This window comes from Theropithecus gelada, chromosome 13 (assembly GCF_003255815.1).
Source record: "Theropithecus gelada isolate Dixy chromosome 13, Tgel_1.0, whole genome shotgun sequence".
Taxonomy (NCBI): Eukaryota; Metazoa; Chordata; class Mammalia; order Primates; family Cercopithecidae; genus Theropithecus; species Theropithecus gelada.
Genome location: NC_037681.1, coordinates 31,472,519 through 31,496,233, shown reverse-complemented (window position 1 = coordinate 31,496,233; position 23,715 = coordinate 31,472,519). Strand labels below are relative to the sequence as shown.

Sequence of the window (23,715 nt, the reverse complement as noted above, 5' to 3'; positions counted from 1 at the left end):
TAGCCAGGATGGTCTTGATCTGCTGACCTCGTGATCTGCCCACCTCGGCCTCCCAAAGTGCTGGGATTACAGGCATGAGCCACTACACCCGGCCTATTCTGTACTTAACTTTTAAATGAGAAAGAAAAAGGAAGGGGTTTGTCCAATATATTTACAGGTACATTCTTAAATTCTGACTATAATGTTAATATTAATTCATTTGTTCAATCATTTAACAAACATTTATTTTCAGAAAGCCATCTGTGCACTTTGCATAGCAGTTATTTTTGTGCCATGCCCTGTGCTTGGTCCCCACCTTCACAGGTTGACAGTCTCATGGGGCAAATGCTAAGCAGAGATCCAAGGAGAGAAGGATGGGGCAGGAAGCAGGAGACCCAAAATTCTGTCTCTGATGAGTGTCCTGGATGACTTAAAAGACATTAGTGATAAGATGGGTCCCAGTTTAAAATAGTGGCTGAGCACCTGCATTTATCTTTCCTGACTCCCAAATCTCTGAAATAGTAGTAAAGAAGTGTAAAATTAATAACAGCAAAAGAGTGGGGTGGAGAACAGTTGTTAGGAGGCAAGAGATTTTTATGAATTTGGAGAATATGGATGGCAGAGAGGATTGTACTGATGGGTGAAGCAGAGTAGAGCCCAGATTTGACTGCAGCAGAAATGGCAGCTGTTCCCTCCCCTGATCAAGGAGGAGGCAGGGAGGGAGGAGAGGGGATATGTGGGACCCACACAGAACTGTGCACCAGTCATGGAGTTGGCCTCAGATTAAGAGAAGAGAAACACTAAGAAAATGAACTATCTACTAGGGAAAGACTGAATCTTGCAGTGTGAGTTCTGGCACAGGGAAAGCCACCCTAACTCTGGTAGGAGGGGAGGACATTGCCAAACTCACCTGTTTTTCATCTTGAGTCAAAATAAAGTTTGCCATATGCATGCTTTGACCCCATGCCCAGGCACCTGGGGGAAACAGAGCTACCTGGAAGATGAGGCACTTCATACCAGTGATTTATATTATTCAACCAAGGCCTTCTTTCATAAACCTAAAAGACCACTAAATAACACCACACATTCAGTAAAACAAATATGTAAGAGAAAGACACCAATAGGAACAAATCCTGGAAGAAATAGAGATGTACAAAAGACAACTTCAAGAAAATACAATTAGTATCTCAGAGTTATCTAATAAAATACTTTTTCCATAAAATAAGAACCAGAGGCCATAAAAAAGGAAAACATAAAAGAGACGGCTGAACTTCTGGGCAACCCATGGCAGTTCTTTCTATTTTCCTCTAGGAGAAAACTCCAGAGGAAAGTGTGAATTATATTGGAACCCACCAAAAAGTTACACCTTGGAATAGTCCAACCTTGGCAACACATGGGTTGAAATCTGAAAATAGAGATTCAGATTATTTTTACTGAAGTATAACTGGCATACTATAAACTTTACTCATTGATGTGTACAATTCAATAGCTTTTGGTATATTTATAAAGATGTGCAACCAATATCACTATCTAAAGGTTTTCATTACCCCTAAAAGAAACCCTTCATTTGAAATAATTTTGAAAGCAGTGAGACAAAAGCACCAGGTAACCCATAAAAGAAGACTAACAGCAGACTTTGCATCAGAAACTTTACAAGCCAGAAGGGATTGGGATCCTGTCTTTAGCCTCTTTAAACAGAATATCTGTTAGTCAAGAATTTTGTATCCAGCAAAACTGTTTCCTAAATGCAGGAGAAATAAAGCCATTTTCAGACAAACAAACACTGAGGGAATTTGTCACTACTAGACCAGGCTTGCATAAAATGCTAAAAGGAGTTCTAAATCCTGAAACAAAAGATTGATATGAACTGGAATAGAACCTCTTGAAAGCCTAAAAGTCACAGGGCCTATAAAATAATAATACAATTAAAAAAGGTATCTAGGTAACAACTAATATGATGACTGGAACAGTACCTCACATCTCAGTATTAATGTTGACTATAAATGGCCTAAATGTCCCACTTAGAAGATACAGATTTGCAGAATGGATGAAAAACCACAAACCAAGTATCTGCTGTCTTCAAGAGACTCACCTAACACATCGATTTTATAAAAACTCAAGGTAAAGAAATGTAAAAAGATATTCCATGCAAATGGAAACCAAAAGTGAGCAGAAGTAGCTATTCTTACATCAGATAAAATAGACCTTAAAGCAACAACAATAAAAAAGACAAAGAAGTTCATTATATAATAACAAAAAAAATCAATCTAACAAGAGGATATTATAATCCTAAATTTATATCCACCTAACACTGGAGCTTCTAGATTCATAAAACATTTACTGCTAGACCTAAGAAATGAGACAGACAGCAACACAATAATAGTGGGGTGCTTCAACACTCTACTGACAGCACTAAAGAGATCATTGAGACAGAAAATCAACAAAGAAATAATGGACTTAAACTATACTCTAGAACAAATGGACCTGGCAGATATTTACAGAACATTCTACCCAAGAACTGCAGAATATGCACTCTTCTCTTCAGCACATGAAACATTCTCCAAGATAGATATGATAACTTCCCAAACAAGTCTCAATACATTTAAGGATATTGAAATCATAATAATATATTATATTATTATTGTATTAATATATTCTCAGACCTTGATGGAATAAAACTAGAAATCAACTACAAAAGGAGCCTTCAAAACTATACAAATGAATGGAAATTAAACAATCTGCTACTGAATGATTTTGGGGGTAACAATGAAATCAAGATGGAAATTTAAAAATTCCTTGAAATGAATGATAATAGTGACACAAGTTATCAAAACCTCTGGGACACAGCAAAAGCTGTGCTAAGAGGAACGTTTATAGCACTAAATACCTACATCAAAAAGTATGAAAGATTACAAATTAACAACCTAATGTCACATCTCAAGGAAATTCAGAAACAAGAACAAACTAACACCAAAGCTAGCAGAATAAAATAAATAAGAGTAGAACTAAATGAAATTGAAACAAAGAAATACAAAAGATCAATGAAACAAAAAGCTGGTTCTTTGAAAAGATAAACAAAATTGATATGCCATTAGCTAGATTAACCAAGAAAAGAGAGAAATTCAAGTAAACTTAATTAGAAATGAAATTGGAGACATTACAACTGACACCACAGAAATACAAAAAATCATTTGAGACTACTATGAACACCTCAATGCACATAAACTAGAAAGTCTAAAGGAAATGGACAAATTCTTGGAACCATACAGTCCTCCTAGATTAAATCAAGAAGAAACAGAAACCCTGAACAGACCAATAACAAGCAGTGAGTTGAGTCAGTAATTTTAAAAAATGACAACAACAACAAAAAATAACCCAGGGTCAGATGGATTCACAGTTGAATTCTACCAGACATTCAAAGAAAAATTGGTGCCAACCCTACTGAAATTATTTGAAAGATTGAGAAAGAGGGAACTCTTCCTAACTGATTCTATGAAGCCAGTATTACCCTGATATGCAAACCAGGAAAGGACATAACAAAAAGAGAAAACTACCGACCAATATCCCTGATGAACATAGATGCAAAAATCCTCAACAAAATACTAGCTAATCAAATCCAACAGAACATCAAAAAGATGATACATCATGATCAGGTTGTTTTCACCCCTGGAATGCAGGGATGGTTTAATGTATGCAGGCCAATAAATATGATATATTACATAAACAGAATTAAAAACAAAAATCATACGATCATTTCAATAGATGAATAAAAAGCATTTGATAAAATCCAGCATCTCTTTATGATAAAAACACTCAACAAAGTAGACATAGAAGGGGCTTACCTCAAAATAATAAAAGCCACATATGACAAAACCACAGCCAACATTATACTGAATGGGGAAAAGTTGAAAGCATTCCCCTTGAGAACTGGAACAAGACAAGGATGCCCACTTTTATCACTTCTATTCAACATAGTACTGGAATTCCTAGCCAGAGCAATTAGACGAGAGAAAGAAATAAAGGGCATCCAAACTGGAAAAGAGGAAGTCAAATTATTGCTGCTCACCAATGATATCATCACACACCTAGGAAACCCTAAAGACTCCTCCAAGAGACTCTTACATTTGATAAAAGAATTCAGTAAGCTATCAGGTTACAAAATCAACACACACAAATTAGTAGCACTGCTATACACCAACAATGACCAAGCCCAGACTCAGATTAAGAACTCAACCCCTTACAGCTGTAAAAAAACAAACAAACAAACAAAACACCCAGAAACCCAGGAATATACTTAGCCAAGGCGGTGAAAGATCCATACAAGGAGAACTACAAAACACTGTTGAAATGAATAATACATGACACAAATGAATGGAAACACATCCCATGCTCATGGATTGGAAGAATTAGTATCATGGAAATTACCATACTGTCCAAAGTAATCTACAAATTCAATGCAATTCCTATCAAAATACAAACACTATTTTTCACAGAATTAGAAAAAACAATTCTAAAATTCATATGGAACTTAAAAAGAGCCTGAATACCTAAAGCAATCCTAAGCAAAAAGAAAAAAATCTGGAAGCATCGCATGACCAAACTTCAATTTATACTACAAGGCTAGAGTTACCAAAACAGCATGGTACTTGTATAAAAGTAGACACATAGACCAGTGGAACAGAATAGAGAACCCAGAAATAAAGCCAAATACCTGCAATCAACTGATCTTTGACAAAGCATACAAAACCATAACTTGGGGAAAGAATACCCTATTTCATAAATGGTGCTGGGAAAACTGGCTAGCCACATGTAGAAGAATGAAACTGGATCCCTATCTCCCACCTTATACAAAAATGAACTCGAAATAGATAAAATCTAAGATCTGAAACCATTAAAATTCTAGAAGAAAACCTAGGAAAAGCTCTTCTGGACATTGGCCTAGGCAAAGAATTCATGACTAAGACCCCAAAATCAAATGCAAAATAAAATAAAATAAATGGGACCTAATTAAACTAAAATGCTTCTGTACAGCAAAAGAATTAAACATCAGAGTAAACAAACAACCCACAGAATGGGAGAAAATATTTGCAAACTATGCACCTGGCAAAGAACTTACATCCAGAATCTACGAGGAACTCAAACAAATCAGCAAGAAAAAAACCCAAATAATCCCATCCAAAAGTGGGAAAATGACATGAACAGACATTTCTCAAAATAAGATATACAAATGACCAACATGTAAATGAAAAAATGCTCAACATCACTAATCATCAGGGAAATGCAAATTAAAACCACAATGAGATACCACCTTACTCCTGAAAGAATGGCCATTATTAAAGAGTCAAAAAACAAAAGATGTTGGCATGCATATGGTGAAAAGAGAAAGATTACACACTGCTGGGCAGGAATGTAAATTAGTACAAACTCTATGGAAGAAAATATGGAAATTTCCTTCCTTCTTTCCTTCCTTCCTTCCTTCCTTCCTTCCTTCCTTCCTTCCTTCCTTCCTTCCTTCCTTCTTTCCTTCTTTTTTATTTTTGAGTCTTGTTCTGTTGTCCAGACTGGAAGGCAGTGGTGGTGCGCTCATGCACCATTAATGCTTGAGCCTGGGAGGTGGACAGCAACCTCCACTTCCCAGGCTCAAGTGATCCTCCTACCTCAGGCTCCCAAGAAGCTGGGACTACAGGTGCATACCACCACACTTGGCTAATTTTAAAATTTATTTTTGAAGAGATGAAGTCTCACTATATTGCCAGACTGGTCTCAAATTCCTGGGTTCAAGCAATCTGCTCACCTTGGCCTCCCAAAGTGTTGGGATTACGGAAGTGAGCAATTGCACCTGGTCCAGAGATTTCTTAAAGAACTAAAAATATATCTATGATTTGATTCAGCAATCCCACTACTGGGTATCTACCCAAAGGAAACAAAGTCATTAATATATCAAAAAGACACCACAAGCATATGTTTATTGCAACACAATTCACAATTGCAAAGACATGGAACCAACCTAAGTGCTCATTGACTGATGAATGGATAAAGAAAATGTGGTATATATACACCATGAAATACTACTCAGCCATAAAAAAGAACAAAATAATGTATTTTTCAGCAACTTGAATAGAGCTGGAGGCCATTATTCTAAGTGAAATAACTCAGGAATGGAAAACCAAATACCACATATTCTTACTTACAGGTTGGAGCTAAGCTATGAGTACACAAAGGTATACAGAGTCATATAATGGGCTATGGAGACTCAGAAGGGGATGGTGGTTGGGGAGGTGAGGGATATAAACCACATATTGAATACAATGTACATTACTCAGATGACAGATGCAATAAAATCTCAGAAAATTCATCCATGTAACCAAAAGCCACTGATACCCCAAAAGCAATTGAAAGTTTTAAAAAATTGAAAATAAGCTGAACATGTAAGAGTGAAGAAAAAAAAAGGAACCTGTCAATCAAGGGCAATTATTTTCCATTTGCCGTTTGCTCTAGCCTTTGGCAACAACTAATCTACTTTCTGTCTCTACATATTTGTCAATTCCAGACATTTCATGGAAATGGAATCATACAATATCTGACCTTTTGTGCCTGGCATTTTTCATGTAGCATAACATTTCAAGGTTGACCCAGGTCTTAGCATGAATCTGTACTTTATTCCCTTTTATGGCCAAATCATTTTCTATTCTATGGATATAACACATTTTGTTTACTCATCAGTTGATGGAATCTGGTTTCTACTTTTTGCCTTTTATGAATAAAGTTGCTATGAACATTTGTGTACAATTTTTGCACAGACATGTATTTTCAGTGTTCTTGAGTATATAACTAGGAATGGAATTGCTGGGTAATATGGTAAATCTATCTATGTTGGCATTTTTGAGGAAATGCTAAACCGTTTTTGAAAGTGGCTGCAACACTTTATACCACAATGTACAAGGGCTCCACTTTCTCCACATCCTTGCCAATATTTCTGATAACAGCCATCCTGGTGAGTGTGAAGTGGCATCCCCTTGTGGTTTTCATTGCTAATTCTGTTGACCATATGTTCATACCTTCAACATTCATCCAGGCAATTGATAACTCTTAGCTTTCTCTTTCTGATGATACTGATCTTCAAGGTGACCCAGAGGTGAGAACTTAGGGCATTTTCAGAACTATTCCAGGCATGCAACAGTGTCACACATGTACAAGGCCTTCCAGATTCCTAGGAACATGCCAGAATTTTCCAAAGCCCACTTTGGATACTTCAGCTTTTCCTTTTATGTTTTTTGGCTAGCTTCTTGTTTGTCCCAACTGGTGGCATGATTGCAGGCAGCCGTGATGTTAAACAACTGCCACTGATTGTCTTCCACAAATGTCCCTGGGGAAAAGGCTATTCATGCTGAGTGAATGCCAAGTCAAGTCATATAAAGACAAGCCCTGCTAGTACGGCTTTCCAGGGAGCTGCCAGACAGGTCAAATAATGAAAAGTCTCTATAATGAGGCTTTCGGGAATCCCAAACCTATTTTGCCCTTTCCAGTGGCTGCTAGGCTGCTGGTTTTTACTGGGATTGTGGAGCTTTTGGTTTTCTAGGCTGCTATGTAAGAGGGGGATGGCAGTAGGAGAAGTTCAACACCACAAAGTTCACTACTTTTACTGAGATTCATCTGCTTTTCTTTAACAAACACTTTTAACATTGCTGTGAACCTTTAGTTAGTTTCCAGAGTTTTAAAAAATTGATTTGAGCATTTTTTTGCCAGTGTTCATGTCACTTTAATGGGGAAGTGGACGTTTGGAGGTCCTTACTGTCCATTTGTGCTGAGGTCATGATGAGACTTCAGATTCTTGACCATATCAGGCCTTTTTGCCAAGGGGTAGAAATATTTAATGTTATTAATCCAAGAGAACAAAGAAATCAACATTTATTGTTTAAGTATTAGCCGGCTAATTTGACAAAAATTTATTAAGCACCTGAGATATTTTCCTTCAAGCAACATATGAGATGGGATTGGGATGTCTGAATTTCCTTTCAGACTCACACATTTTGAGCAATAGCTTTTGCTCCAACAGGGAAGTGATGCCATCAGATGTATGTGGTTTTTGTCCATATCACATGACTATTGTGCTTTGATATGTTTGCCTTCTAGGTGGGAAAGCAAAGCAATCCAGTCAGCCATTCATAACTGAGATTTAAGAGGAAGGTTTTGATTATAAGACATATCTTATTTTTTTTAAAGCCCTTAATTTCTCCTGCCCCCAAAGAAATTCTATTAATGTAATCCAGCACATTAGCAGAGTAGAATACAGTAATACCAATAGATAATTATCAAATGCATTAAAAGCATTTGATAAAATTTAACATCCAGTTGTGATTTTTTTAAAAAGGAGAGGAAACTCAGCACATAAGAATTAGAAAAATATCTGTAAAAAAATAAAAACTTTACAGATATCCTTTTACTTAATGGGGAAGAATTAAAATAATTCCTGTTAGAACACAGAAAAAAAAAAAAAAACCCAAGGATACCCACCCTCACAGTGAAATTTAATGTGTTATAATAATTTCTAGTCAGATAAATAAGAATAGGAAATGGAAGTTTTAAAGATTAGAAAAGAAGAAATGAAACTGTCATTTTCTTTGCAGATGAGATGATTGTTATGTAGAAAGTCCAGGAGATTAGATAGACTATTAGAATTAATAGAAGAGTTCAGCAAGATACTAGATTTTTTAATTAAAAAATTGTATTTTCACACACCATGCATCAGTTATAAAATGTCATTTAAAACAAAATACCTTTTATGATAGCTACAAAACAATCAAAAATAAACACAGCTACCCAGAAATAATACAAATGTGTAAGATTTTTGTGGAAAAAATAGTAAAATTTACTGAGTGATATTCAGGAAAACCCAGAGATAAGTCATGGTTATGGATAGAAAGACCTAGTATTGACTAAGCACAGTGGCTCATGCCTGGAATCCCAGTGCTTTAAGAGGTCAAGGAGGGAAGCCAACTTGAGGTCAGGAGTTCCAGACCAGCTTGGGCAACATAGCAAGACTCCAGTCTCTATTTTAAAAAAAAGTTAGCTGAGTGTAGTGAGATACACCTGTATTCCTAGCTACTCCATCAGAGGTTGAGGCAAGAGAATCACTTGAGCTCAGGAATTCGAGGCTGCTGTGAGCTATGATCATGCCACTGCACTGCAGCCTAAATGACAGAGTGAATCTCTGTCTCAATAAGATAAATAAAATAAAATTAAGATCCAATATAAAAAAGATGTGAATTCTTCCAAAAATGATTCATAGATTTAATGGAATTCTAACTTGGAAACTTCAGTAGGATTTTTCACTAAACTCAGTGAGCTTATTCTAAAATTTATATGGAAGAATAATAGACCAAGACCAGCCTAAAACTCTTTGGAGGAGGATGGAGGTGGGGGTTGCCCTCTGAATCTAGAAGCACATCACATAGAGGAGGCAGTTTTGTGTGGGATCAGAAACAGGCAGGCCAAGCACAGAGAACAGAATTGGAGGAACTCGCCAATGATTTGCAGGTGTGTAGAAATGGGCTACTGACTCAGCTGGCGATGAAGGCCATGGAAGAAGGACAGACTCTTTAGTGAAGAGTAATTGATTTTCTACAGGGCAAACACTGAAATCAGATCTTTATCTGTTATGTAAAAAGAAATCTCAAATGGATTAAAGACTTAAATATTGAAGTCAAAACTTAGAGAATACAATATAGGAGAATATCTTCATGGTCTCAGAGTAGAAAGGAATTACTTAAAACAACTCCTAACGGAAAAGATGAACACATTTGCAGCATTAAAAAAACATTGTTCATCCAAGCTCTGTAACAAAATTCAAATAAGACATGAATTAGCAGAAGGTATTATCAACACATGACTGACAAAAGATCTAGAATATATTAAAATTTCTAATAAGATAAAAAAGCTCCCCAATAGAAAAAAATACAAAAGAAAGCACTTCGCAGAAGCAGCACAAATACCCAATTAATATGTGAAAAGCAACTGAACCATATTAGTAAATAAAGGATTGTAAACTCAAACCATTGTAGGATATTGTTTAGTGTTCCCCACCCATTGACAAGAAATTAAAATACAATATAATAAAGTGGTATCAGAGACATGGAACAATTCCTTTATATTACTGGTGGGGGCTCAAAACGGTACAATCACTTTGGAAAAAAAATTGACATTATTTAATAAATAGATTGAAGATGCATGAACTCAAAGATTCAGCAATTCTACTTCAAAGAAAAACCCTTGTATAAAAACCCTTGAATGCTAGGAAACGTATAAGAATATCCAGAGTGAAATTGAATGTAATGTAAAGAATCACTGGAAAAAACTCAAAAGTTCACTGGCAAGAAAACGAATAAATGAATTGTGACATAATTTATACGATGCAATGCTGCACGCAGTGAAAATGAACTAAGCAAGCTGCAGGCACCAACACAGATGAATCCGGCCTAATTTGGAGCAGAATATGTCACTCACAGAAGAATACACACAGCATGACATCATTTTTGTAAAGTTCAAAAACATGCAAATTAAACAATGTGTAGAAACATGCATATTGTCAAACTCTAAAGAATAGCAAAGGATGATAAACAGAATTCAGGACAGTGGTCTCCTGTGGGGAGGGAGATGGAGGCGTGGGACTCAGGTAGGCACACAATGCCTGGCAGGCTCTGATACATGGACTGTTTCTTTTTTGTTGTTGTTTGAGACAGAGTCTTACTCTGTCACCTAGGCTGGAGTGCAGTGGCGCGATCTGGGCTCACCGCAACCTCCATCTCCAGGGTTCAAGCGATTATCCTGCCTCACCTTCCTGAATAGCTGGGATTACAGGCGCGTGCCACCACACCCCGCTAATTTTTGTATTTTTAGTGGAGATGGGGTTTCACCATGTTGGCCAGGTTGGTCTCGAACTCCTGACCTCCAGTGACCCACCCGCCTCGGCCTCCCAAAGTGCTGGGATTACAGGAGTGAGCCACCGCGCCCGGCCGCACGGACTGGTTCTTAAGCCAGCAGTCAGGGCCTTGGCCTTCACTTACTACTCGTGGAGCCTTTTCACCCTGTGTTCTTTAACACCGCCCCCTGGTTCTGCAGAACAGAAGGAAGAAACAAATGACCCAGACTCAGATACATCTGCGTGAAAATATGAACATCAAGGAAAAAAGGAAGAGCCTTAAAGCTTCAGAGAGAAAAACATGCAAATGTTTACACCTTCAAACGAACAGGAATCCAGACTGGGATCAGGCGTCTCCACAGAAACACCAGATGCTGGGAGATAATGAGGCAGTACCTACGATATCCCCGTTCAGCTGAGCAGCAGGGATGGAATCAGAAAAGCCTCACGTGACCCCCTTGAATTCATGATGTGGGGCTGGTTTGTTGTTGCTGTTGCTGTTGTTGTTGTTGTTGTTTTTTGCCTGTCTCTGAGTGAAACTTAGGGCAAATCTTACGATTTTTCTTATTCTTGTCAGAGATAAGTGGTCGCCAGCCACTTATCTCTAGGTCATTTGCCTAGTTTCTCCTTTTTTGGGCTGAGGTCTGCAGAGGTGACCTCAGGCGGGAGAGAGAGGCATGACCATTGCTTTTCTTTCCCTACTTCCTGCTCATTGCAGTTTCTCACATTTTGGGAATGGAGCAGGGGGAGGGAGAAGACCCAGGAAGTCAGGAGGGTCCTAACCTGGCTGGATGGATCCAGTTTTAGTTTGGTTTGGGCAGGTGTTTAAAGATGCCTCCTTTTCTGGCGATGTTGGTGAGTTTGCTGGAGGTGTCCCCTGCCTCCCTATTAGGGGTCTCTTCCTGTAATTCCCTTTACGAGGGTGAGCATGGCTTCTGCCTGGCAGATCTCCCAAACCTTCCTTAGATCCCAGCACCTGTCGACCCCTCCAGGGGATCTCACAGACAGGACCAATGACAATCCAAGTGCCCTCTCTGGCACCAGCCCCAGCGGGTCCAAGGATGCCCTCAGGCATCATGAACTTTGGGAGTGTGAGGCTGCTGGTGCAGGGAACTCACCTTGCTCTGCTCTCCAAGTAGGTAGTGCTTGACCTCCTGATTTTCCAGGTGGGCTCGCTGTGTCCCCCGGACTGCAGAAAGCAAACCCTCTGAGTTTATTTTCTATCTTTGCTTTAGGTGAAGGGGTGGAGCTCCCCCCAGGAGGAAGGACTCCCAGCACACCAAGAACACTCCAGAAACAGCCTCCTCCCTTCTGCAACCTCTAACCCTTTCAAGCTCTCTGTGTGGGTGTCTATGGATGAGGGATGTTGAGAGTTATAAAGTCATATTTCTCTATCTTCTTTTGAAAACTCTTGCTTGGGCCAGGAGTGGTGGCTCACACCTGTGATCTCAGCACTTTGGGAGACCGAGGCGGGCAGATCACCTGAGGTCAAGAATTCAAGACCAGACTGGTCAACATGGTGAAACCCCATCTCTACTATTTTATAAAAATTAGCTGGGCATGGTGGCACGTGCCTGTAATCCCACCTACTCGGGAGGCTGAGGCAGGAGAATCACTTGAACCTAGGTGGTGGAGGTTGCAGTGAGCAGAGATCGCACCTTTGCACTCCAGCCTGGGCGACAGAGCAAGACTCTATCTCAAAAACATAATAAAAATAAATAAATAAATAAATAAATAAATACTCTTGTTTGGTGGCCATGGTGGGCAGAATAAACAGCCTTCTCCCCTGAGCCCCCTAGAGAAGTCCATTTCCTAATCCCCAGAGCCAGAGGATATGTCCCCTTTCTTGGCAAAAGGGACTTAGAGGACGAGATTAAGAAATTTGAGATGGGTCGGGTATCCTGTACTATCCAGGTGTGCCCAGTATCATCACACCAGCCTTTCTAAGGGAAGGTAGCAGAAGAGCTGGTCAGAGAAGGGGACATGAAAAAGGAGGGGAGTTCCAGGTGATGCCAGGGCTGGCCTGGAAGGCAGAAGAGGCCAAGGAAAGCAGGCGGCCTCCAGAAGCTGGAAAGGGCAAGGAGACAGCTTCTCCCCAGAACCTCCAGGAGCACAGCCCTGCTGTTGCCTTGATTGTAGCCTGGTGAGATGCACCTTGGACTTTTGCCTCCAGAATTGCACGATAGTATGTCTGTGTTGCTTTAAGGCACCAATTTGTGGTCCTTTATTACAACAGCAATAGGAACTAATACAGTGGCCTTGCTCTATCCTTTGGAGTGTGGTGTCTATTTTCTTCAGGTCTTAGCTAAAACTTTCATTGGAAATAATTTTGAAACCAGAATTTTGTATCCAGCCAAACTGTCATGAAGATTAAGGGACAATAAAGATATTTTCCTACGTGGGAGTAGTACAAATGTTTATTTCCAACACCTTAAAAGAAACACACACATATACACACACACAACTAAAGGACGTCCTCTAGCAGAGTGAAAAGAAACGTGTTAAAGACAAAAGCTTGAGGCCCAGGTAACTGTGGAACTAATTCAGGTGTGCAGGGGAAATAAATGTCAGGATTACAGCCTTGCAGGAGGTCTAGAAAGCAGGAGAGAAACTCCAGCCTGGGCGACAGAGCGAGACTCCGCCTCAAAAAAAAAAAAAAAAAAAAAAAAGTTAAAGAACAAAGGTAGTTTCTGTTCAACAAACTGATAACTAACAGGAAGATCTGATTGCTGTGTTAATGAAAACATGTATTTTTCTTTCAATAATGAAAAAGGAATTATTAATGGAAAACCAAGGAAACAAAATCTGCACAAGGTCGTTGTGATGGCTGGTGCAGGTGAGCCTGCCCAGCTCCGTCCGCCCTGCTGTGTCCTGGAGTCCAGTGGCTCTCACAGTGCGGTCCTTGGACCAGGTGCGCAGCATCACCTGGGAAGTGGTTAGAAATGCTCATTTCCAAGCCCCACCCCAGATCCGCCTGTTTAAGTTTGGGAGCCACTGCCTAAGTGTGTGTTGCAGGTGGGAAAGCCGAAGGCTATGAGTGTTTCCCAGACTCCCTCACAACCTGGGATCATCCTGTGGCCTAGCTCCTGCCAGGCTGATGCCCATGACCTGCCGATGTGGATGGGAGGAGTCTGTGGGAGGCTGGATCTGGCTGCCAACACAGAAAGACATTGGTTTGTCTGCAGCAGGGGCAGGCAGATGGCCTGCTAGCTGGCCTCTGGTTCATGGGTGTTAAGAGACTGGGTACGGGCCACTTGTGGTGCTGGCATAGACAGTACATGAGACAGTGAGATCCTATAGCCCATGGAAGGAGCGCAGTGGATTCTGACCCCCAGATAGAAGGCAAGACAGTACGGCTTGGGGACTCAGAGTTGAGGCAGTGGCTTCCTGGTTCTTGTTTGCCTAGTTGTCCCTCCTCCCTGGGCAGCTTCCTTGGTGGGCTGGCTTTAAGAGTCATTTCTGGAAGCTAGGCCTTGAGCCTGGGCTTCCAACCCTCCCAGCAGTTTCGTAAGCCCATAATTTCACGTCTCAAATTCCTTTCTGCTTAAACTAGCCGGAGTGGGTTTTGTTCTCTGGGACTGAACCCTGACAAGTAAAAAGACCGTGGTTTGAATATGTGGATCTAAGATGAGACGTGACATTGACACTGACGGAATCCACTTGACCTGTGTGCACGGAATGCTCTCCTTCCAGAATCGTTTAGTGGGGCTTGAAGCCCTCATGGGCAAGTGACACACGAGGATCCTCATTGATGGATGTGAATCCCTCCACAGTCAATTTTCTGCGTTCATGACAGTTAACATTCTTCTACTAACTCGGTGCGTTGCAAGAGAAAATAAAAGGGGGATTTTGGGACCCATTTTGCGTCAACAGCCTGCTCAGGAATCTCCCACCAGACAGCGGGTCAGAGGGGAGGCAGCAGGAAGTGTTGTGGCGGGTGGGTCACCCGCTGATACAAAACTGCTCCTGACATTGCACCAGACAAGACAGAATCCCCAATATCAAGATGTGGGCTTTGAGTCCAGCTGATTGCAGGCATCGATGCGGAACAAGCCCATGGCATTTGGCTGCTGCAGTGTATTAATAATTTTAAGTATCAGATTCAACCCATGTTTTAGATTTCCTTGATTCCTTGTCGGAAGACATTGATGGAGGCCACACAAGTGTGAGGTGACAGTGAATATGAGATACGGGATGAGGGGTCCCTCCCCAGCATGGTGTCACCACCTTGTTTGGGGGAAGTACCTAGTAATGGAAACATATGGAATTATGTTTTCTTCTCTACAAAGCAAATCACACTACTTTGCAGAAAACAGTACTCGTCTAATGATAGTATTATAACCTTTATTGGCTTTAGCTTTTAGAGTTAACCAATAGGCGATTCAGTCATCAATTCACGATCTAATTAATGGGAATCCATGATAGATACAGAACAAAACTGAGTAGGCTAAGACCTGACAAATGAAAAGCCAGGGTGGGTGGGGGCTGGGCAGACGGAGGAGGAGGTGCAGGTGGGGGAACATAATTTCCTTCACCTTACATAATAGGAAATTAGAAAATGCGCCTGTATCATTGGTAGAACAAGAGGTGGAGGTTTCTGTATATTTTTAGAGCTAAAGATATTAAATTAATGAAACAAAAACTGTTGTTCTAACTAAACAATTCTGGAAGGAAGATAAGGAAGGTAGGAGATGCTGTGAGCGAAGTGATTCATCTTTGAGTGGGGACGTAACCGACAAAACAGAGGCAGGCCTGTGTTATTCCCGTCATGGTGGGACAGAAGAACCTTGGGACCAGACTGGAGGGTGGGGACAATGGGAGACATTGAATTTTTAAAATATCACTCCTGATTGTTTGATTTTTAAAAACCATATGTGAATATGGTTCTCTCTCCCTCTTCCTGTCTCTGTCTCTCTCTTTCTGTCACACACCCAAACACCCTATGGATCTTACAAAATAAAAAGCAGTTGGTCTCCTTCAAAATCTGGCCTCTTGAAATGTGGAGCTGCGGGGATGGGGCGGCCGAGGGAGAGCGCAGCAACACACCAGGTGTTAAAGTGGAGACCCTCAAGACGGCTCTCTGATCCCAAAGTAAGCGTCAGAATGTCCCTTACCCACAAAGCATGCTAAAAGCCCAGGGTCAGAAGTTGCTTCTACTTCTGTCATTCTGTGTGCATGTCTCCCCGTGTCGGAGGGTGGTGCCCAGTTCAGGGTCATGTGCAGGCCACTGGCACGTGTGAGCATGCTTCATGGCCCACGTGCAGCCACCCGTCTGCAAAACCTTGGGAAAGGTTCTCTGATCCATCCTGGTTGTTTGCTTTGTTTCTCTAAATAAACAACAGATTACCTTTGCACAGCCTTTTAAAAAAATTTTTTTTTAATTTTTTTTTTTTAATTTTTTACTTCCAAAGTGTGTTTATAGCGCTTAGGCCATGTGGCCCCGTTGACCCCTATGAAGCCATCCCGGAGAGGCCAGCAGTACCTGGGGCGGGGCCAAGCACGGAGAAGGCCGGGTCCAGAGGGCCTGAGACTCTTCACAGGGACTGGGGAAACCGCGAGGCTCAACTTCTGCTTCAGGGACCAAAGCATCTCGGTGAAGAGGAGCCTGGCAGTGACAGCTGGAGGCAGGGAGGCCATGACAAACTGTCCCAGTGACCCGGCAGGAGGCCATGAGTCGGCAGAGAGAGAGAGCTGCAGTGGAGGCAGAGAAGGAATCGGCTTTCTCCTGGGTCTGGGAACAGCATTGTAGCCGACTTCGCCTCCTCTAGGACCTGCCCGGCTGCCTGCCAGAATGGTGCTTTTACAACTGCGGTTCCGGGGGCAGGTGTAGACGTGGGCCCAGGGCTGGCCTCGCACGCCCCTCATCCCTGTGATGGTGACTGAGGTGTAGCGTGGACTGCAGAACCCCCATGCAAGACCTCGGCCAGTCCTGCAGCTGGGGCCAGTCCCACCGGCCCTGGGGTCTTCAGTCTGCCTTCTTGGACGATCTCCCCATTCCATCAGCTGAAGGTTTTCAGAAGTTAAATTCAAAGTTGCTGGTAGTTTTGAGTCACTTTTTTTTTTTTTTTCAATAGCGACTCTTGAGTGAAAATTAGGCTGTTGTGTGGGTGGCTGTTAAGGGTGCTTCATTTCCACATCGGAGAGCTGCCCACACAGCAGATTTTAGTAGCACTTAAAGTGGGACCTGATTTTGCCTCTCAGCTGCTACATTAAAATAAAATGCCCTTAAGCTGATTATAAAGATACGAATTTAAATGCATGGATACCATTTCCTGGGAGGAGAAATGTCTTCATTGACTCGGAGACCTCATGTCCCCTAGGGGTGCACGCCACCTTCTAGCACTCTGTAGCAGAGATGGCTCAGCAGGGCGGAGGGGTGGATGCAGAGGGGCACTGGGCAGTGAGTCCTGACTCTGTTGTTGGCTTGCTGTGTGGTTTCAGTGAGTCACTTCTCTTGGCGTCTCAGCCTCTGTCCACGTGGGGACGTTCACCCCACTTGTCCACCTGACCATGTTACCATGAAGGCGGGATGAGTGACCCAGTGGCAAACCCTGGGCACCTGCTGAGCAGTCCTCTGTGAATCACCGTTCCTCACCCTCCAGGTGGGCCGTGGCATGGCAGGGCAGCCACCATCACCGCGTCAGACCAATTTGGTTCAACCTTTATGTAACAAAGTTGTGAGTTGTTTTGCAGTTGCCATGGACACCCAGGTTGAAGGTCACATAACCTGAGTATGCCTGGATGAACCAAGCATGCACCCACGGGCAGAACCTAAGTGCTCGGACCTAGGAGCAGGGACTGAATTAAGAAGCAGATGGTATGCAGCAAGATCCAGGATCCAATCAGATTGAGCCCTGGGATCACCCCATCGCATGATCCAGTCAGATCACGCCTCCAGACATCACATTATTGTAAGATCCAATCAGATCACACTTCATTACCCTATGCTTATAAAATCCAACCCAAACCCCAGCTTGTGGAGACAGATTTGAGTGTTTCCTCATGTCTTCTGTTCAGTTGACTCACAGTAAGCCTTCCTCACTGCAAAAAGCCAGTGCTTTTGTGTTTGGCTTTCTGTTGTGTGAGTGCAAATGGACACAGTTGGGTTTGGTGACACCACTGCTCTTGCATTTGCCCCCATCCTGAATTTTCTCTGAGCTCCTTTGGAAGCTGTTACAACAGCCTCCTAACTAATCTTGTTTCTCCTCATTTCACCTTCCAGGTAGTTGCCTGAGAGCTCTCTAGCATGCAGGGCTGAGCATGTGGCTCCCAGCTTCGGAATCTTCAGTCTGGCATTCGAGACTCTTTTTGCTCTTCATCCCTGTCTGCAGCGGTTCTTTTCACCCTTCTATGTGAAGCCTTTGCAGCCCCCTGCTGGCAGGTGAAGGTACTGAATTCCTTGAGCAGGCAAGGGGAGGGGCTTGATCCCTTGACTTCCCTGTGGCACCATGGACAGCCTCCATTGTAAACTGCTTCCTATGTGATATGGTTTGGATATTTGTCCCCTCCAAACCTCATGTTGAAATGTGATCCCTAGCATTGGAGGTGAGGCCTGGTGGGAGGTATTTGGATCATGAGGGCGGACCCCTCAAGAATGGCTTGGTGCCATCCTCTTGGTGATGAATGAGTTGTCACTCTGTTAGTTCACACGAGAGCTGACTGTTTAAAAGAGTGTGTCACCCCTCCCCTCTCTCTTTGTCTCCCTTTCCCACCTCTGCTCCCCCTTTGCCTTCCCCCATGAGTAAAAGCTTCCTGAGGGCTTCCCCAGAAGTAGATCCTGTTGCCATTCTTCTTATACAGCCTGCAGGACCATGAGCCAAATAAATCTCTTTGCTTTATAAATTACCCAGCCTCAATTATTCCTTCATAGCAATGCAAAACAGACGAACACGCTATCATCCCAGATAACTCTGATTACCTATCCCTCCGCACTAAGCTGTGAGTTTCTGGAGAATAGAAGCCAACACCGACCCATCATGGTGTCCCTTGTAGGCACTCAGGGGTGTTTGTTGAGAGAATGAATAAATGGGTGATTTAAGGTATCCTTTTTGTTGGGAATGGTCTTCTCTTTCTGCTGAGCTTTCTAGATTCAGCTAGCTGTAGGCCATGTCCTCTGAGGAAGAATTCTTAGGAATTCCTTCAGGGAAATGTGACTTCCTGTAGGTCCCTGGGTAGACTTCTGTCTGAGCACACACAAAGGTTTATTTCACTGAGTTGCTTATATGACCCTGGTGTTTCCCCGGCCAATTCCAGTTTCCATTCCGTAGGATGAGACCCTATAACTTGGTGGGGGACAATTTTGATTTAGAGTCTTTTTGTCCCAAGAACCTGAGGTCTAATCAGGGTCCTAGGGGAAGAGTCCCTCATGGCTTTCTCTAATAAAGATAACTCCACACCACTATACACAGAGGGCTGGGGATTGTGGATGCTGTGGTTTGAATATTTGTCCCTGCTAAAACTTGTGTTGAAACCTGATCCTCAGTGTTGAGAGGTGGAACCTTTGAGAGGTGCTTGGATCATGAGGCTCTGCCCTCATAAATAGATTAACTCATTCATAGAATGATGGAATTATGGTGTGAACTAAAAAGGTCACAAAATCTATAAACTTAGAAAGGAGGGTTTTATTTCTAAAGAAGGGTACCACGACCTGCAGGCAGAAAGTGGAGCCTACAGCTGAACGGAAAAGCAATCCCTTTAGGGAAGAAGTTATGAGACAGGAATTTGTGCTGAACGTGTGGGCTAAGTGTACCTATTCAGCAGGCTATAGGAGGAGCTATGAATATTCACAAGGGGGAAGTGGGTACATGCATAGTAAGTCAAAATGTATGTTACACACATCCCATGTTCTCTTTGCGATGGAGAGGGAGAAACTTTTAAATGTGTTATAATTAGGCCCTATACATCAAAAGGTGAAGTGGAGACACGAAGACCCTCTGTGTGCAGCTCTGCAGACTGGACAGAACCATTCCATGGCCAGTGGGCTCTTATCAAAAAGGAATGCTGGTCGGGTGCTGTGTTAAAACTGCAGAATGGAGGATGGGTATCAGGAGGTTGGTTGACATCAGCAGCAGAGCACGTCTTTCAAAAGGGTTGGTTTCTGTTTATCCCTAAGGAAAGAAAAGTGGTTAGTGAAGGAGCGGGGAGAAAGAGGCGGGCCTAACCGCCTGTCCTGACATGGCTGGGAGCTCAGGTCTTTCTAAGGTTTTTCTTCAGTCCCCTTGGCTGAGAGGGGGTTTCTTCCATCAGTTGAGGGACTTAGGATTTTATTTTCTTTTGCAATAGGTTATCATGAGAGGGGAACTGGTGGCTTTACAAGAAGAGGAGAGAGACCTGAGTTGGGACACTCATCCTCTTCACCATGTGATGCCCTGCATTGCCTCAGGACTCTGCAGAATCCCCACCAGCAAGGCTTTTGACAGATACAGCCCCTTGACCTTGGACATTGCAGCCTCTAGAACTGTAAGAAATAAATTACTTTTCTTTATAAGTTACCCAATTTCAGGCATTCTGTTATAAGCAAGAGAAAATGGCTAAGACAGTGGAAACATGCTCCATCAATCAGTCTGTCCTCTGCTGAGGTTTGCAAGGATGATAGCCCCATCCCAAGCGCACCCTGGCCCCTGCCCCATCAGCTTGTACCAGGTCAGTACCACTGGATTACAAGATGAGGTACACTCTTCTTTCCAAAGGAGAGGAGGCAAAGCCTAGAGGGCATGGCAAGGCTGAAGCAGGACCACTGCTGTGCTGGTTACCTGACTGTACCCTGTGCTGCCTTGAGACAACAATTCACCAGTAGATGCACCCCTGACGCCTGACCTATCTCTTTCACCTCCAGCTCTTCTCTGCCTAGATGCTCAGGCATAGCAGGCTGGGGTGGTTGGCTCTAGGTCCATGGGCAGAAGGAAATGTGAGTGTTCCAGTTCTGGTTCCATTTCCTGCTTAGAGAAAGTGGTAACTGACTTGCTTAATAAAGTCAACTAGAAGTGAGCACACCTTACCAAGGGCACGCATTCGTATTTCTTAGAGGCACCATGGTCTAACCTCAGAGAGAGGAAGGGCTGTGTCTCCCTTTGGCTCTGGGTTTGCCCCTTTTTGGAATGACAGACCCCAATGATAGAGTTTTAGGCTCTTTCCTGCCTGACTGGCCTGGCTGCCATCCCAGAGGAACAGCATAGTTGTTGATGACTTGTCTCTTTGATACCTGGTGAAATGGGTCCCATTTCTGATGTGCTTATTCTGATTAAATTCGACTATCTTCCTTTTCTCTCTCTAATGAGGGCGACGGCCTGCCATTTGCTGGTTTGTTCTACCATCTATCTGTTTCCTCCACTGGGCTTGAAGGCAGATGCATCATTTATTGCTCACCATATTCCCAAGGCCCAACAGAAGACTTGATCCAGTGTAAGTACGCCCTTGATGTCTGTGGAATGAATGAAGGAAAAAATGAATGCTGGGGAACAGAGGTTAAAAATCCATGAGGAAGAAGAAAAAGGAGGTATGCCTGTGAAGATGGGGTTCCTTGCCCAGCCCAGCCAGCCTGGGGGATGAAGGAGACAGGGAGACTGTGTGGCTGGAGAGGGAACTGGGTTCCACCATGTGACGGTGCTCCGTAGCCTCCAGATGCATGCTGCGGCCTTTCCTGGCCAACCCTCTCCATCTTTTCCCGAGCCAGGTGGTAGAGGAGCTGACAGCTGTGAGCAGGATTGCTCTGGGCAGACCTGAAGCCTCGACTGTATGCTCCCTGAGATTTTCCACACAGCAAGAAGTCACCTGCTGTTTCTGAGAACTGACAGGTTTTCCTCCCCAAAACCAAGGGAAGGGGTCTCTACAAGAATCGTTTGTAAATTCCAGGGATGCCTGCAGGCAGGGGAGACTGCATTCTGCCTTCTGGGGGCATCTGTTCAGTTGCTGGCTGACTGGTCTGATCTGACGCTGTGAGCAGGAGAAAAGAGAAGCAGAGATGGCAGGGTATGACGGGGAGACGGTGGCGTGGCCTGGATCTCCACCACTGGGAAAGGCTACTTGAACCAATGTGCATTCAGCAGACTTGGAGGAAGGTGTCTAGGCCTGAGCTGTATGGCTGGTGCCTGACTGCTTGCAGGACCATCCCTGGGGTTAAAGAGACTGAGCTGGAGCCATATGAACTATTTTGGGAGGAGCGGGGAGAGAGCCCCTTAAGATCTTCATGGGAACCCAGGCAAGCACTAGCAAGAGCAATAGCAACACAGAGAGCACTTCTAGGCATTCAGGTTGGGCCAGAGAAGCCACAGGCCCTCACATAAGGAAACCTCTCTGGTCCTCCCTCGTCTACCCCAGAGAGGCGAGCCATGGAAAGCAGGCTCTGTGCCCCCACCCAAATCTCATGTTGAATTGTAATCCTCAGTGTTGGAGGGACCTGGTGGGAGGTGACTGGATCATGGAGGTGGACTTCCCTCTTGCTATTCTCATGACAGGGAGTGAGTTCTTATGAGATCTGGTTGTTTCAAAGAGGGTAGCGCTTCCTCCTTCGCACTGTCTCCCCTGCTCTGCCATGGTAAGATGTGCTTGCTTCCTCTTCATCTTCCACCATAATTGTAAGTTTCCTGAGGCCTCCGCAGCATGCTTCCTGTGCAGCCTGTGGAATTGTGAGCCAACTAGCAGTGCGAGAACAGATGAATACAAAAGTAAGCCATTCCAGGTCAATTCCTTTCTCAATAGGTGGGTTGGATGTTGCACACTGGAAAGCAGAGACGTGGAAACCCCAGCATGCAGGTCTTGTTCATGCTCTCCTCTCACCTCCCCAGGAGCCGTGTGAGCTGGAGACTATTGGCCCCATTCTTACACGGATGAGCACTAAGGTCCAGAGAGGTCAGAACCTTGGCCAGGGCCACACAGTGGGCAAGGAGCAAAACAGAGAATTCAAATGCAGAGCTTCAGACTCTATCACCTACCCCACAGGTATTAATGCTTATTGAGCACCTATTATGTAACTTTTGCTTTTCATATCTCTCTCTATCCAGCTGGGAGAAATAAATTCATTTTCTTTATAAATTATGCAGTTTCAGGGTAATTTATAAATTGCATTATTTTACCAGGAAAGACACTGAGTCTCAGACAGGAAGATAGTCACGTATGCGAGCATGGTGCTAGCCAATCGGAGGTTGGATTGGCTGAGCCAGTTAGTCTGACTCCAAATCCAGTGTTCTTCCCAGTATTCCCCAACTGCTCCATCCAGAGACCTGCAGGATTCCTTGAGCAGAACCTTGCTTAGAAGGTGGGGTCTGATCCCGACAGAAAAGAATTGTGTTGATCTTTGGGCTCAGCTTAAAATTCAGTCATCTGAACTTTTCTCTGATTTTGAAAACTGCTCTCCACTCAAGCCCTTGCTGTTTGGTCTGAAACCACAGGGTGCCTGCAGTGTAGACAGAGAACTGGGCTGAATCAGACAAACCCCTGGCCCTCCAGTGCTCATGAGTGAGCTGTTTCTGCAGGGTCTCCTTGCCTTCTGAAGATGGATTTGGGACAGCACGGTTAAAAAGCAGCAGCATTTGGTCTTGGGGATGCCACTTTGAAATCTCTTAAAAATATCTTCGTTGAAATCTTGTCTCCATGGCTCTGGGTGGGAGAGCCCCTCAGAGCCTGCTGCCTGGGCTGAGCTGGGAAGTGGGCATTTCCCTGGGCAACTGGAATACAGTCATGGATACTGCTTGTAAGGGCTTTAATTACAAGTTTCCTGGCATAAAAGTTTGCCTTTAAAAATAGAAACCATGCCAGCAAATACGTAATATTTGCTTTGAAGTACTGAATTCCCAGAATTAGGTTTCGGCTTTTCCTTCATG

The 23,715-nt window shown here is 43.2% G+C and overlaps 1 pseudogene; it reads right to left on the bottom strand.

Annotated features, from left to right (window-relative positions):
- Nucleotides 1-16,762, bottom strand: part of LOC112604474 — a 64,604-nt pseudogene extending 47,842 nt beyond the window's left edge.
- Between the last annotated feature and the right edge of the window lie 6,953 nt (nucleotides 16,763-23,715).